At 50.0% G+C, this 12,931-nt stretch overlaps 2 non-coding genes and 1 pseudogene across 2 annotated transcripts; 1 reads left to right on the top strand and 2 right to left on the bottom strand.

Moving 5' to 3' along the window:
* The window catches only part of LOC120375680, a 1,085,709-nt pseudogene that overhangs the window by 709,993 nt on the left and 362,785 nt on the right, over window positions 1-12,931 (bottom strand).
* On the top strand, window positions 7,810-7,925 carry LOC120376043. The gene has a single exon (XR_005586967.1). It is a non-coding gene; the product is annotated as a U5 spliceosomal RNA (small nuclear RNA).
* On the bottom strand, window positions 9,844-10,007 carry LOC120376047. The gene has a single exon (XR_005586971.1). It is a non-coding gene; the product is annotated as a U1 spliceosomal RNA (small nuclear RNA).

The following is a 12,931-nucleotide window of genomic DNA, read 5'->3' as shown; positions in this document are numbered from 1 at the left end:
GGCAGCGAACAAGGGCCCCCAAGGCAATGGCAGGGAGCTGATGAGGTGAAATATGCTCAGATGATCCCAGCAGGCGACCCACCCCCATGCCACAGAGGTGGGAGTCCCTGTTCCTCCTGCCCTTAACAATCCCTGGTGGTAAGTGGGTCCCCAGTTCCCAGGTAAGAATCCTCCATGTGGTTTCCTGGCTACACCTCCAAATAAGAACAGTGTGTGGAGGGAGTGGGAGGAAGGTTGTCTGGCAGATATGTAATGAGGCTGCACTGCTTCCTGGTCCCCTTTTCCCACCCACACCGGCAGGCCGCTGCTGTGGGAGAACATGAGGGACCAAGCCCTCCACACTGCGCAGAGGCAAGGGAGACAGAGCCTAGCCCTGCCCCAGTGAGGAGGGCAAAACCAGAGCTTGAGGGATTCAGCCCTGGGTGGTGGGGCTCAGACTTTTGGCTTCAGTTCCAGGCACCAACAAGTCTAATGCCAGCCCTGGCAACCCCATTAAATCAGGGTCACGTCCCACTTTGGGGTCCTGACTCACAGTTTGAGAATCACCACTCTGTGCTGAGGGGAGAGAGTTTTCCTGTGGGTGTAGTTAATCCACTTCCCAAGAGGTGGCAGCTATGTCAGTGGGAGAAGCTATATCGGTGGGTGCGCAAGCTGTGGTGTTTGCAACATTTAAGAAGTTTAATCAAACCCCATTTTTAAAAGCGCCTGTGATCTGGGAATGGCAAAGGAGCTTGATGAATCAGGGTTTGTCCTTCAAAGTCCTGGATATCACAATCCTATATTCCTGTTGTCATGGGGGTATAACTCAGTGGTAGAGTACTTGCCTGCTGATCAAGTGGTCCTTGATTCAAAACCCTGTGTTCTCTTAGAACCTTCTTTCTTTTTTTTTTTTTAAAGGAAAACATTTTCATTGCCATTCTCCATTATGTTCAGGGGCTCCTCTATACGGGAGTGCTTCATATGAATATAGACACTCAACGTTTCACTGTCCAAATGCATAAAAACCTAGCAAAGCTGTCCATCAGCTGAAATCACTTCCAATCCTCTAAGTGTCTAGTTTATGTTTTCATCAATTAAACAAAGGTATCATACGAATGTACATTTGCAGATCCCTCTTCTCTAGGAGCTATGTTGTGCAGAAGAACAAGAGCCACATCCAGCTGCAGTTCAGGAGTCTGATGACCAAAGAGCCAATAAATGTTCTGAGGGCTGGAGAAAAATGCCTTCTAGTGAGCTATTGAACGAGCTCAACCTGTTTCGCTTATCAAAAGAAGATTGGAAGGTGACTTCATTGAAGTGTTGAAGGGCCTTAATGGAGAGAAAAGGTTGTGTATTAAAGGACTCTTTAATCCAGCAGAGAAAGGCATAACAAGACCCAATGGCTGGAAGGTGAAAAGAGACAAATTCATATTACAAATGAGACACAAATATTCCATAGCAAGGATGATTCACCGCAGGAACAAGCTACCAAGGAATGTGGTGGTTTCTCCATCTCCTGATGTCATTTAATGAAGACTAGATGCCTTTCTGGAATGTGTTTGCCCCAAAAGTAGCTATTCGGTCATACAGGAGGCCTGTGATATGCAGGGGGTCAGATTAGCTGCTCTAATGGTCTCTTCTGGCCATAAAGTTGACTAATTTCTGAAAAACAGTGTAGCATTGGGAGCAGCGTCTGATGTTTTCCTGTCTAGCCGGCTTGCTTCCTAGAACGAACGCTCCTTGAGTGGGGTGATCCACAGGAGTAGCTCAAAACTCCAAAGTGCCTGGCCAGGGCAGGACATTAGCACAGCAAGGGAGGGTGTGGCAGTGACATCACAAAGGCCTTTGCAGGACCTCAGACTATTGGTCAAAGGTGGTGGGGAGGTGGTGACCTCACAGAGAGATGCTGACATCAGGCAGGCAGGACAGGGGCGAGGGAAACCTCAGAGACCCCTGTGGCTTTGCTTCATCAAATCTCCTTCTTCAGGTCTCTCTTTGAGGACTGAGAGAGTATTTGGGTTCAGGTACGTGAGCGCCAGGAGGAACCTCTTTCGACTTTTCTCCTTCCCTTTTAGGGAGTTTACTAGAGACCAGCCGTCCCTGTTTAGAAGGTAAGAGCCTCCTCGAGGTTTGAAACCTGTTCAGTCTGATCCATCTGGTGACAGTTGAATTCTAGGCATGGAAAACACGAACTTAAGGAGGCAGAATTTTATTCCGCACCTGGGATTTTGTGCCATAGAATCACTGTGGTCATTAGGGTTTGTCCTTTTTGTGTCACCTTTTCCTCCCTCCCTCCTTTCTCTTCGTCTCTTGCTTCTTTTGTCTTTTCACCTGTTCCTCCCAACAGCAGGAGCAGTGTGTGTGTGTTGCAGGGAGTGCTCGGCAGCTCCCAATGTGGGAGGTCCACCCAAAAATGTGGGGCTGAAATAGTGCTTGGGCAGTGATCCCCACCGGTGACCTGGGCCGTCCTTTGAGCTCTCTGGTGAAAACCCTCAGCTTCCCGTCCTCAGTCTCTACCCTGATTGGCTGAGCAGAGTGTTATTGACAGGGAGGAGACTCAGGTCCTTTTTGTTTTCTTTTAAGACCAAATAAATAAGTCATAACCAGTCATATGTTTGATGAATTTTGCTGCTTCTCTGCATTAATTGTCTCTGAGCAGTTCATGATTCTCTCTAACATTGCAGTTCTCCTCAAATACTTGCTGAATAATTACTGTGCACTGTTGTTGGTGTGGAGCTCATCTGAGAGCACTTTATTCAGGTCATTCAATGTCTGAAATTCAAGATCCGATGGTTAGTTTGAAAATCAGGGCTCTTGGGTCCTATTCCCAACTCTGCCACTGGCTGGCTGTGTGACCTAAGACAAGTCAATTCTCCTTTCTCAGCCTTTGCTTCTCCTCTTTCAAGTAGGGATAATAATGATCCGCTCCTACCCACCCCACAGTGGGTGGAGGATGGGGCTCCACTGGAGAGTGTCACTAGGAGTAGTGCATAATATGAGGTGTCCTATCACGTTTACTCAGAGCAGATTATGACATAATAGAATAGCTGAAATAGTCTATTTGATTTGTATTTTTTTATTTTGAAATTTTTAAGAGCAGCAACTACTGAGCTCACACTGAAGCATCTTATCTAATGTTTGTGATCTAAGTGTCTCCCCTCTTTGTGTGACGAGACAATTTAACACACTGTGACAATCAGGAGATGCTTTTGTTTTGCAACAAAATATTTTTGCAAAGAACTTTCATCCCACTTGTTTTGATTTCGAGAAACAAACTGGTTTAGTCTGAAGGGGATTTTCTAACATTGAGCAGGTGCAGTGTGTCCCGTGACACGCGCCCGCTATACGGCGACCCCTGCTGAGGTCGCCCTTGCTGCAGCTGCAGCTGGTTCTGCTGGCGCCCTGTGGTTGCCCTCGTTCGGCCAGGAACAAGCCTCAGGTGAGCTGAAAAGAATCCTGTCCAACTGAGTCTGGCAGCTGCCATCATGTAGCCAGAAGTCCCCACAACTGCTGGGGAAACAAACCAGCCACCAGAAAGTGGTCCATTGTCTCACGCGGTGCCAGAGCCTGACACAGCGCCCGTGGGCAACCTTTGCTCTGCACATGCCGGCCGTGCACACGCTGGCCGGTTCCCATGAAAGATGTCACTGCACATCTCGGTACTTAAAAGGTACCTGTGCCACTGGCAGTGAGTTCTGGGGACAGTTGCTCACTTTCAGTGAATGTAACTGTATGTGCAGCTCTGTGCAGTCACATTTGATAGAAGTTTGGTAATTATATTATACAAGAGGGTCAGGTAAAGTGGCTACTACCACCACTATGTTTTGTCCCCAGAAGCCTTTACAGCCATTCTGAGGAAATGGGCCCTTGCCCACAGAAATGGTCTATAGGGGACGGCTGCAGGCAGCAGATGGAGAGATAATCTCATCAAAATGATTTGACTCCTGGGTAATGTAAGCAAAATCACTAAAGGAATGTCCGGGTTTCTATTGGCACTTAACTTGCCTGCCCCTGGCTGGCTCTGGTTGTACAAGATGGACGTGTAATTGGGGTTCAGTTGTGTAAAAAAGAGTAATCGCAGTGCAAGGGATGTTAGGCAAAGGAGAACTGTGTGTGATGATGTAAGGTTTTAAGGACCTAAACTGACACTCATGGTTTGTAAAACTCTTGTTTTGTAGGTTTAAGATGAATTGGTTTGGTTCTGCTTTGTTGGGATTTTTTTATAATGCCACTGAAAATCCATTTGAATCATTCAAAGTGGCAAAACTGCCAGACACCTTTTGCCAGACAGAGGTAACTAGTGTTGTTTGGGTTTGGGATTTAGCATTTAACCCTTAAGGTACCTCACTACTCTATAAAGTTCAAGACCAAAGTTATGGCTGTAGTAAGGGGCAGCCAGAACCAGAAGGATGGAAAAAGAAACATTGGTTGGCCAGACGGACGGATGGACAAACCGAATAATTAAGCCTCTGTTTTTAAAAAAAAGGCTTAAAAACATTAAAAGGAAAAAAGGGGCAAAATGTTTCCCCGTTTACCAAAAAACCTCAGCCTAGCTCTGCCCTTGGGGTTTGGGGGTGGGGGGTGACAATTGCAGGCTTTGCCTGGGGTGCCAGGTGCTGGCAGCTAGTCTAGGGCTGCCCCTGCCCAGAGGCCTTTATTCCTCCAGCCTGCGAGGATGGGGGGCATCAGGAAGTTGCCCCTTCAATCCCACACACAAAAGGCCCTTCTGAGGAAAGGCAAAATCCTGAAGAGAAAAAGTAACATCAAGGAGGACTCCAGAGACAGAGATTTTGAAGACCTTGGGGAATAGTTAAGAGCTTGACCAAAGACTTGAACCCTGGACCATCAGATTAAAAAATCTGATGCTTGGCCCACTGAGCTAGCCAGGCTCCTACAGAGAAAGTGAGCAAGTTCATGCAGAGGAGAAATTACTGAAGAAAAAGAGCCCAGCAAACACTAGAAGAAACCTGCTGGTCTCTCTCTCTCTCTCTCTTCCCAGCCCTAGCCCTGGCCTGCTCCTCCCGCCAGCGCCCTGAGGCATTTTGCCAGCACCATGCCCCAGTCAGCTCCACCCTCCCCAAACGCTGGAAGGCCCAGCTCAGGAACCTGGCCACTCTTACAGCCGCCTCTTCTGCCCTGACCAAGAGGGAGGGGGATTGAGTCTCCCTCCCTCAGGCCTGTGCTTCAGCATTTCTGGGGAAAGACCAATGCCGCCAAAGTGACTTTGGGCCAGTAGGTCAACCAAGAGGGCGGCCTCCCATGCCTGGCTGCAGAACTCAGAGTAAAGCCAGCTCCCATCCTTCCCTATAGGGCTCCAGACAAGGCCAGCCTGCTGGATCCGGCGTCCCCTCTGGTGCGCAAGTCACAACAGCCAGCAGGAAAAAGATCGGCTCCCGCATCATTTGAAAGAGCAAGACAAAGCCTTGAAACTCCACCTATGTTTAGGTACGAAGCAACAGGTCCCAAATTTCCACTGAGATCTGAGCCCAGCTTGCACTATTCAGTGTTCTGACAGCTGAACTGGCCTGCACAGCAGCTTAAAAACCAGCTGCTAAAACTAGGACTCAAACACTGGACCCCCCAGTTAAAAGCCTCATGTTCTTCTCACCAGCAGCTTCCTCTTGCAGGACTCTCTTTCCTCCTCCATCAGCTATAATACTGATCTGCCGCATCTGTGGGGCCTGCGCTGAGTCCCCACATCCCCCTACTTTGTCTTTGTTCCTGCAGGCTGCAAAAATGTCAGGGGAGGCCACCCCCTCCCTTCACTCGGTGCTCCCGCTCATATCGGCCAGCTGGAGCCTCATATCCTGGAACTCAGCCAGCTGTCACTTGATCCGGTCGTACAGTGACACGCTGACTGGCTCCCCTCCCTGGATGCTCTTGTGGAAATCCCACAGGCGACGCTGCAGGACTTGGCACAATTGGTTTCTTTAATTTTGTGGTGTTTGCCTGATCACTGGAACAAAGCCGCCAACTCCTCCCTCACTGACTCCCACCAATCCCCCTGGTTGCCATAGAACCCTCTGATGCTTTCCCATTCTGCCAACACTGACAGGCCTCACCCCCCTGCTCCTTTATCTTGCAAGCTCTGGATGTTCAGCTTCCAATATCCTCTGCCGTGGGTCAGGGAATTGCCCACATTGAGCACATGGTGAGAGCTACGTGATCTGAACAGTCCATTGGCACCACCCTGCACTGGGCTGTCGACATGCTCTCCTTCACGGAAATCCGGTCAGTGCGACTCCTGGCCTGTCCCTGCAGAAAGGTGTATCCCCTCTGCGGCTGGTGTGAGCTCGGGTCAGAGGAATAGGAGGTTACTGCCCACCCTCCACTGGTTCTGTTATGGAGAAACAAGCCCTCTAAGCTGACCTCACTACAGACCTGTGCCAGGTAGTGCTCATTTTAAACACGTTTCCTCTGACGGTAGAGAAAACGGGACCAGTGGTTCTCAGTCCGGCTGAGACACTTAAAATCCGCCCCAACACCAAACACTGTGTGGTCCAGAGGAAGGGAGCCAGTTCCTACCATAGATCTTTCCTTTCACACCTTAACATCAAGTGCCTCCTCTTGGGCCTCTGAATCCCTGCCGCGTTCCACGTGCCAGATGCCCCTTCTCCAGTACTATCGTCACTCAGCTTTGCAGAGGAGCTTTCCTCCCAAGTCCCTGCCCCCTCTGGCACCATCTCCAAGGGCCGTCCTGCCTCACTCTGTTCCCACAATTTTGGGTCAACGAATAAGTCATGTGGGAAAGACAGCTCCCATCTCTTGTGCTGTACAATACAGCACCATGGTGCTTAACAGGACAGATCAGGTGGGCAAACTAAAGGAAGAAGCCCATGCTCACTTTTGTCCTGCTGGGGAGGCTCAAAATCAGGTACTTGACTCAGATAAAGGTGCTGCTGCCTTCCTAGAAAACAAGCCACCCCTGCACAAAACAGGGATGAAAGGGCCTGCCAAAGCCTGGGATTGAAGCAGGGAATCAGCACCACAAAAGTCAGGAATCAGCTCAGGGTACAGTATAGCATATGCACGCAGTGGTTAGACAAGCAACAGGAAGAAACTGGACTGCTATGGAGCAAAAGTTCTGTGGGAAGGAACCGAAAAGAGCACCGGGGCTGTGGTACAGCACTCGCATATACTTTCTTTGGCCTGTTTTGCTGGAAGAGTTAGCAGAGCAAGATTGTTAGTCACAGGACAGTGGGTGGGTTTATGCAAATTCTGGACTCTGGGATGGGGGGGGGGGGCAAATGCACCACCTCTGCAACTGACATTTGCTATTTCACTCCATAACAACACACCTTCTACCTCTCAGGACCAAAATACACCGTGAAAGAGATCTAACGGCCTAAGCTTAGGGTAAGCAACTGCAGCACTAACAACAATTTTAAGAGATTCAAAACCACCTCTGTCTTTCTACACCAGAAACAACAAAAAGAACATCAGCACCCCCTACACGGCACAAACAAACATCCATTCCTATCTCCTACCACGAGCAGCTGTTAGGAACCCATACTCCTTAATGGTGAGTACTTTTCAGGAGAGGGTAATGCTCTCAGGCCTCAAATGCCAGGTACAGTTACTCTGTCCTTGATCCAAAATCAACAGGAAAATACACTGGATTACTCCTGCCCCAATAACAAAGAGACTGGGGATATCGCAGCAGCTGAAATGACCTTTTGGACAAACACTCCCATCATGCAATCCGGGGTGGGTGTAACCATGCAAATGACATCAGCCCCAAAAGGCCTTGACACGGGCTGGGAGAGTAGTCACCCTGACTTTTGGGAGTGTAGGCGGTTGCCCCGGCAGCGCCTCTGCCCTGTATTCTACATGCTCTGCTTTCTCTTCAGTTCGTATAAATCTTTTGCCTTTTATTAAAGATTTCCGTGGAGAGGAATGTTTATGAGTTTGTACCCAATTTTTTAAGGCTTTGCTTTGGCAAGGCTGTTGCCTGCTGTGAGAAAAACAGAAGAGTGCTTCCTGAGCTGGTGTCACTGGCTGAAGCTTTTCTATAGTATGAAAAAAGTATAGTATGGGGCACCTGGCATTGGCCGCTGTTAGCAAACAGGATACTGGGCTAGGTCTTTAACTTGGACGGGTAGCTGGGAAGACGGTCAATCAGACAGAACCCGTTCGACAAACCTTTTCATTTCCTTGTTATTGCCTGACTCCTTTAATTCTTTTCCTTTTCCTTATTTCCCAGCAGATCGACTAGCCACCAGATTTGGGTGCTAGCAGAGGGACCTGACGAGCTCCTTCTTTTCGGCAGCGTTGAACATGCCAGGGCACAGTCAGATTCTGGATGCTCATCTGAATGTAACGCCTAGCTCTCACCTTTATTTCTGTTTCTTAGCTCTTTTGGGCCATCAATCTTTGGTCTGACCCGTGGGATCCCTGCATTAGGAGAGATGGCTAATTAATGAGCCCATAAACCTTGGAAATCAAATGAAACCTGAAGTCCGTAGAAGACCTCAAAAGGCCCTTGGGGGGTGGAGTGCGAGCTGAGGAAGAGTTCCCTGCACAGCTTACTTCTCCATTCTCGTTTTCCTGTCCTGAGCGGAAAAGCCAGGAAGCAGCTCCGGGTAGGGAGGGGATACCATATGTGTGCAGTGGTTAGACAGGAAACAGCAAGGAACTGGACTCGTATGGAGTGAAACTGTAAGCATCTTCTGCATGCCTGATGACTGCAGGTTTGAGAGAGTTATGTGGGAAGTGGAGGCTTTCGGTGGGCTTTCAGAGGAAATGTAATGGAAAGGCAGCCGAAAGTGGAATCCCAGGTTTTTAAACAATCCTCCACTAACACGCCAAACAGCTCAGGTCTAGTTACTCATTGAAAATTAGAATAAAGTTACAGCAAGATTTCATCATAAATGAAGTCAAACCCTAAAGATTTCAGAACACAACTGCTATAAGGAGCCACGAGGGAAGCAATACAAAGTCAACCTTGCCTCAGAGAAAGGCAGTTAAACAATTTCTCTTTTTTAAAGCAGCATAATCTCCCCAAACGGAAGGGCACTGTTCCTGGAGAAGGGTCCTGGAGAGGGTTTTCCTCGTTGGTGCCGGCCATCCACCTCCCCGAAAGGCGGGAGCTAGGTCGACGGAAGAATTCTTCCGACCAAGGCGCGGACTGATGTAGCCGCGCCGATTTACGTTCCCCGTGCAGCCCAGGCCCGAGGGTCGGTGCGTGCTGAACAGTTAAGTCAAAACAGCTCCCTCCGTCAGAGGTGTGCAAAAGGGAAAACCCGCTGCTGGGCGACACGGCCACGCCGCCCTAACCCGCAGCGTAGCTAAAGGGCATTCGGGGAGGCGGTGGGTGGGCCTCAAGCGACGGAAAGCCCTCCTCCAGCATGGGGTTGTGACAGCCTAGTCTCCGTAGCACAGACAGGGTGGCCACCAAGAGACAGGAACAGACAGCGAAAGCCAAAGCGGCCCCAGGGCAGGGGGCGAGGCTGCCTGTTGGACGAGGAGACCAGGTGGGACAGGCGTTTTGGACAGGCCGTCCTCCCGTCAAAGAAGGAAGAGCCCGAGAAGAAGGACCGGGCAAGAAGCTACAAGCAGGGAAAGAAGCAGAGCAGACAGGCAGCTCCCCTTAGAACCAGTCCAAGCCCCCCAAAAACAGACTAGAGAGCAGATCAGCTGCAAAAGACCAGGAACAGCCAAGAACACAGAGAGACCCAAGTAAAGGTTCAGAGCTGAGCTTTGCTTACAAGGAAGAACGTGTGACAAAGATACCTAGAAGTACAGGCCTGTAGAAAAAAGCACTCCCAAAGGCCCAGAATAATAACTGCTTTCCTAAGAATCTGCTTTGCAGTGCACTAAGCCTAAACAGCCCACTGTCAGTTGTCTGTCGTTCAAACCAATCACCAGGGGAGAGCGCGAACGCAGTCCCCCACTACCACAAATTATGCAGTCGAGTTTCCCGCATTTGGGGAAATCGCAGGGGTCAGCACACCCGCAGTGCAATGGATGAGCCTCACCCTGGGAAAACCACCTTCGTGATCATGGTATTTCCCCTGCCAGGTAAGTATGAGTTCATGCTGCCCGGCCGCCGCCCGCCCTCGCTCGCCCGCACTTATAACACACGGGCGGACCGCGCGCCCCACCGCCCCACCGGCCCACACTGCCGACAGCTGCCCCGACGTGGCCCCCGGAGACCGTCCCTTCCCCACGCCGAGCTCCCGGTGCCAAAGTCGGGCCCTGCCTGGCAGCCTGCGTCCGCTCCCACGATGCTCTGCTCGCACACAGATCTGCATACCTGCTCACGCGGCTCCGCCCCTCCGCTCGGGCCCCTCCCCCTGCCCGCCCGGGTCGCCGCTCTTGCGTGCTCAGCTCTTTGAGCTCAGATGGGGTGTAGTGCTCAGATCGAGTGCGACAGACCTTAACTTTGCCATGTGAGGGTCATTCTAGCCCCATTACCTGGCTTGCTTATTTATACCTACGACTGTCTTTAACTGTTGTATGCGTGATGTACCCTCAATGCTTGCTGACTGTATCTTGAACTCACCCACAGTATACCCCACATTGGGGACATTGCACACTGTATAAGTTATGTGCTGTCCAATACCAAAGTACTAGCATCCCCCTGTACTCTGTATGTCACCCCTGATGACCAGTAACTGATGTTACAAACTCTCTGTATTACTGGGAAAGCATTATCTAAATTGTATCTATTCTTAAACATTTTCTAATAAACATTTAAAACTAAAATTGCCCTATACTCTGTATGTCACCCCCGATGACCAATAAATGACATTTCAACTCTCTGTATCGTTCATTTTCAAATATTTTCTCATTAACTTTTAAATCTTGGCCTATCCAAGTGCTTGGCCGTGATCAAGTGTCTTGATGTTTTTGGTCTTTTGGCCTCGAGATGAAAACCTTGTCTGTGTCTTGGGAACCTTGAGGTAAAAAATTATCTAAGTTGTAGCGGGTCCCGTCCCGGGAAGCCAGGCCATCAGAGAGACGACGTGGCCCACCTGCTGCTGGGGAAAGAGTGCAGCTTGCATTTCGCTTCTCTCTCGCTCTCTCCCCACCGGAAGTTGGTCCAATACAAGAATGACCTCCCCTGCCTTGTCTCATGTCAGTTTCTCCTCAGGGCAGAAGGTCGGGTGTTGTCAGCCACTCTCCAGAAACTGGACGGCCACTCGATCCCTTTTGTTACCTGCTAAGTGAGGCTGAGTGCACTGGCAGGCAGCGCCGTTTGAAGAAGTGGAAGATTGGACAAATGACCAGGGAGGAGTATAAAAATATTGCTCAGGCACGCAGGAGTGAAAACAGGAAGGGCAACTCACGCTTGGAGTTGCAGCTAGCAAGAGATGTTAAGAGTAACAACAAGAAGGGTTTCTTCAGGGAGGTTAGCAACAAGAAGAAAGTCAAGGAAAGTGTGGGCCCCTTACAGAATGAGGGAGGCGACCTAGTGACAGAGGATGTGGAAAAAGCTAATGTACTCAATGCTTCCCCACCCTCCCCCTTCGTGATTTTGTCTTCACGAACAAAATCAGCTCCCAGACTGCTGCTCTGGGCAGCACAGCATGGAGAGGAGGTGACCAGCCCTCTGTGGAGAAAGAAGTGCTTCGGGACTATTTAGAAAAGCTGGATGAGCACAAATCCATGGGGCCGGATGCGCTGCATCCGAGGGTGCTAAAGGAGTTGGCGGGTGTGATTGCAGAGCCACTGGTCATTATCTTTGAAAATTCATGGCCATTGGGGGAGGTCCCAAATGACTGGGAAAAGGCTAATATAGTGCCCATTTTTAAAAGAGGGGAGGAAGAAGGAGGATCCGGGGAACTACAGGCCAGTCAGCCTCACCTCAGTCCCTGGAAAAATCATGGAGCAGGTCCTCAAGGAATCAATTCTGAAGCACTTAGAGGAGAGGCAAGTGATCAGGAGCGGTCAGCATGGATTCAGCAAGGGCAAGTCACGCCTGACTAACCTAATTGCCTTCTGTGAGGAGAGAACTGGGTCTGTGGATGAGGAAAAGCAATGGATGTGTTCTTCCTTGACTTTAGCAAAGTTTTTGATACGGTCTCCACAGTATTCTTGTCGGCAAGTTCAAGAAGTTTGGGCTGGATGAATGGACTATAAGGTGGACTATAAGCTGGCTAGGTCCTCGGGCTCAACGGGTAGTGATCAATGGCTCCACGTCTAATTGGCAGCCGGTCTCAAGCGGCGTGCCCCAAGGCTCGGTCCTGGGGCCGGTTGTGTACAATATCTTCGTTAAGGATCTGGAGGATGACGTGGACTGCACTCTCAGCAAGTTTGCAGATGACGCTAAACTGGGAGGAGCGGTCGATACGCTGGAGAATGCGGCTAGGCTACAGAGGACCTAGACAAATTGGAGGATTGGGCCGAAAGAAACCTGATGAGGTTCAACAAGGACAAGTGCCAAGTCCTGCACTTAGGACGGAAGAATCCTGTGCACTGCTCCAGACTAGGGACCGAATGGCTAGGCAGCAGTTCTGCAGAAAAGGACCTAGGGGTTACAGTGGACGAGAAGCTGGATAGGAGTCGACAGCGTGCCCTTGTTGCCAAGAAGGCTAACGGCATTTTGGACTGTATACGTAGGGGCATTGCCAGCAGATCGAGGGATGTGGTCGTTCCCTTCTCTTCGACATTGGTGAGGCCTCATCTGGAGTACCGTGTCCGGTTTTGGGCCCCACACTGCAAGAAGGATGTGGAAAAACTGAAAAGAGTCCAGCATAGGGCAACAAAAGTGATTAGGGGGCTGGAAGACATGATTTATGAGGAGAGGCTGAGGAACTGGGATTGTTTAGTCTGCAGAAGAGAAGAATGAGGGGAGTTGATCGCTGCTTTCAACTACCTGAAAGGGGGTTCCAAAGAGGATGGATCTAGACTGTTCTCAGTGGCATCAGATGACAGAACGAGGAGCAATGGTCCCAAGTTGCAGTGGGGAAGGTTTAGGTTGGATCTTAGGAAAACCCTTTTCCACTAG

The sequence above is a fragment of the Mauremys reevesii genome, linkage group 12 (assembly GCF_016161935.1).
Source record: "Mauremys reevesii isolate NIE-2019 linkage group 12, ASM1616193v1, whole genome shotgun sequence".
NCBI lineage: Eukaryota > Metazoa > Chordata > Testudines > Geoemydidae > Mauremys > Mauremys reevesii.
The sequence above is the reverse complement of the archived record's forward strand: the minus strand, read 5'-3'. Positions and strand labels throughout refer to the sequence as shown.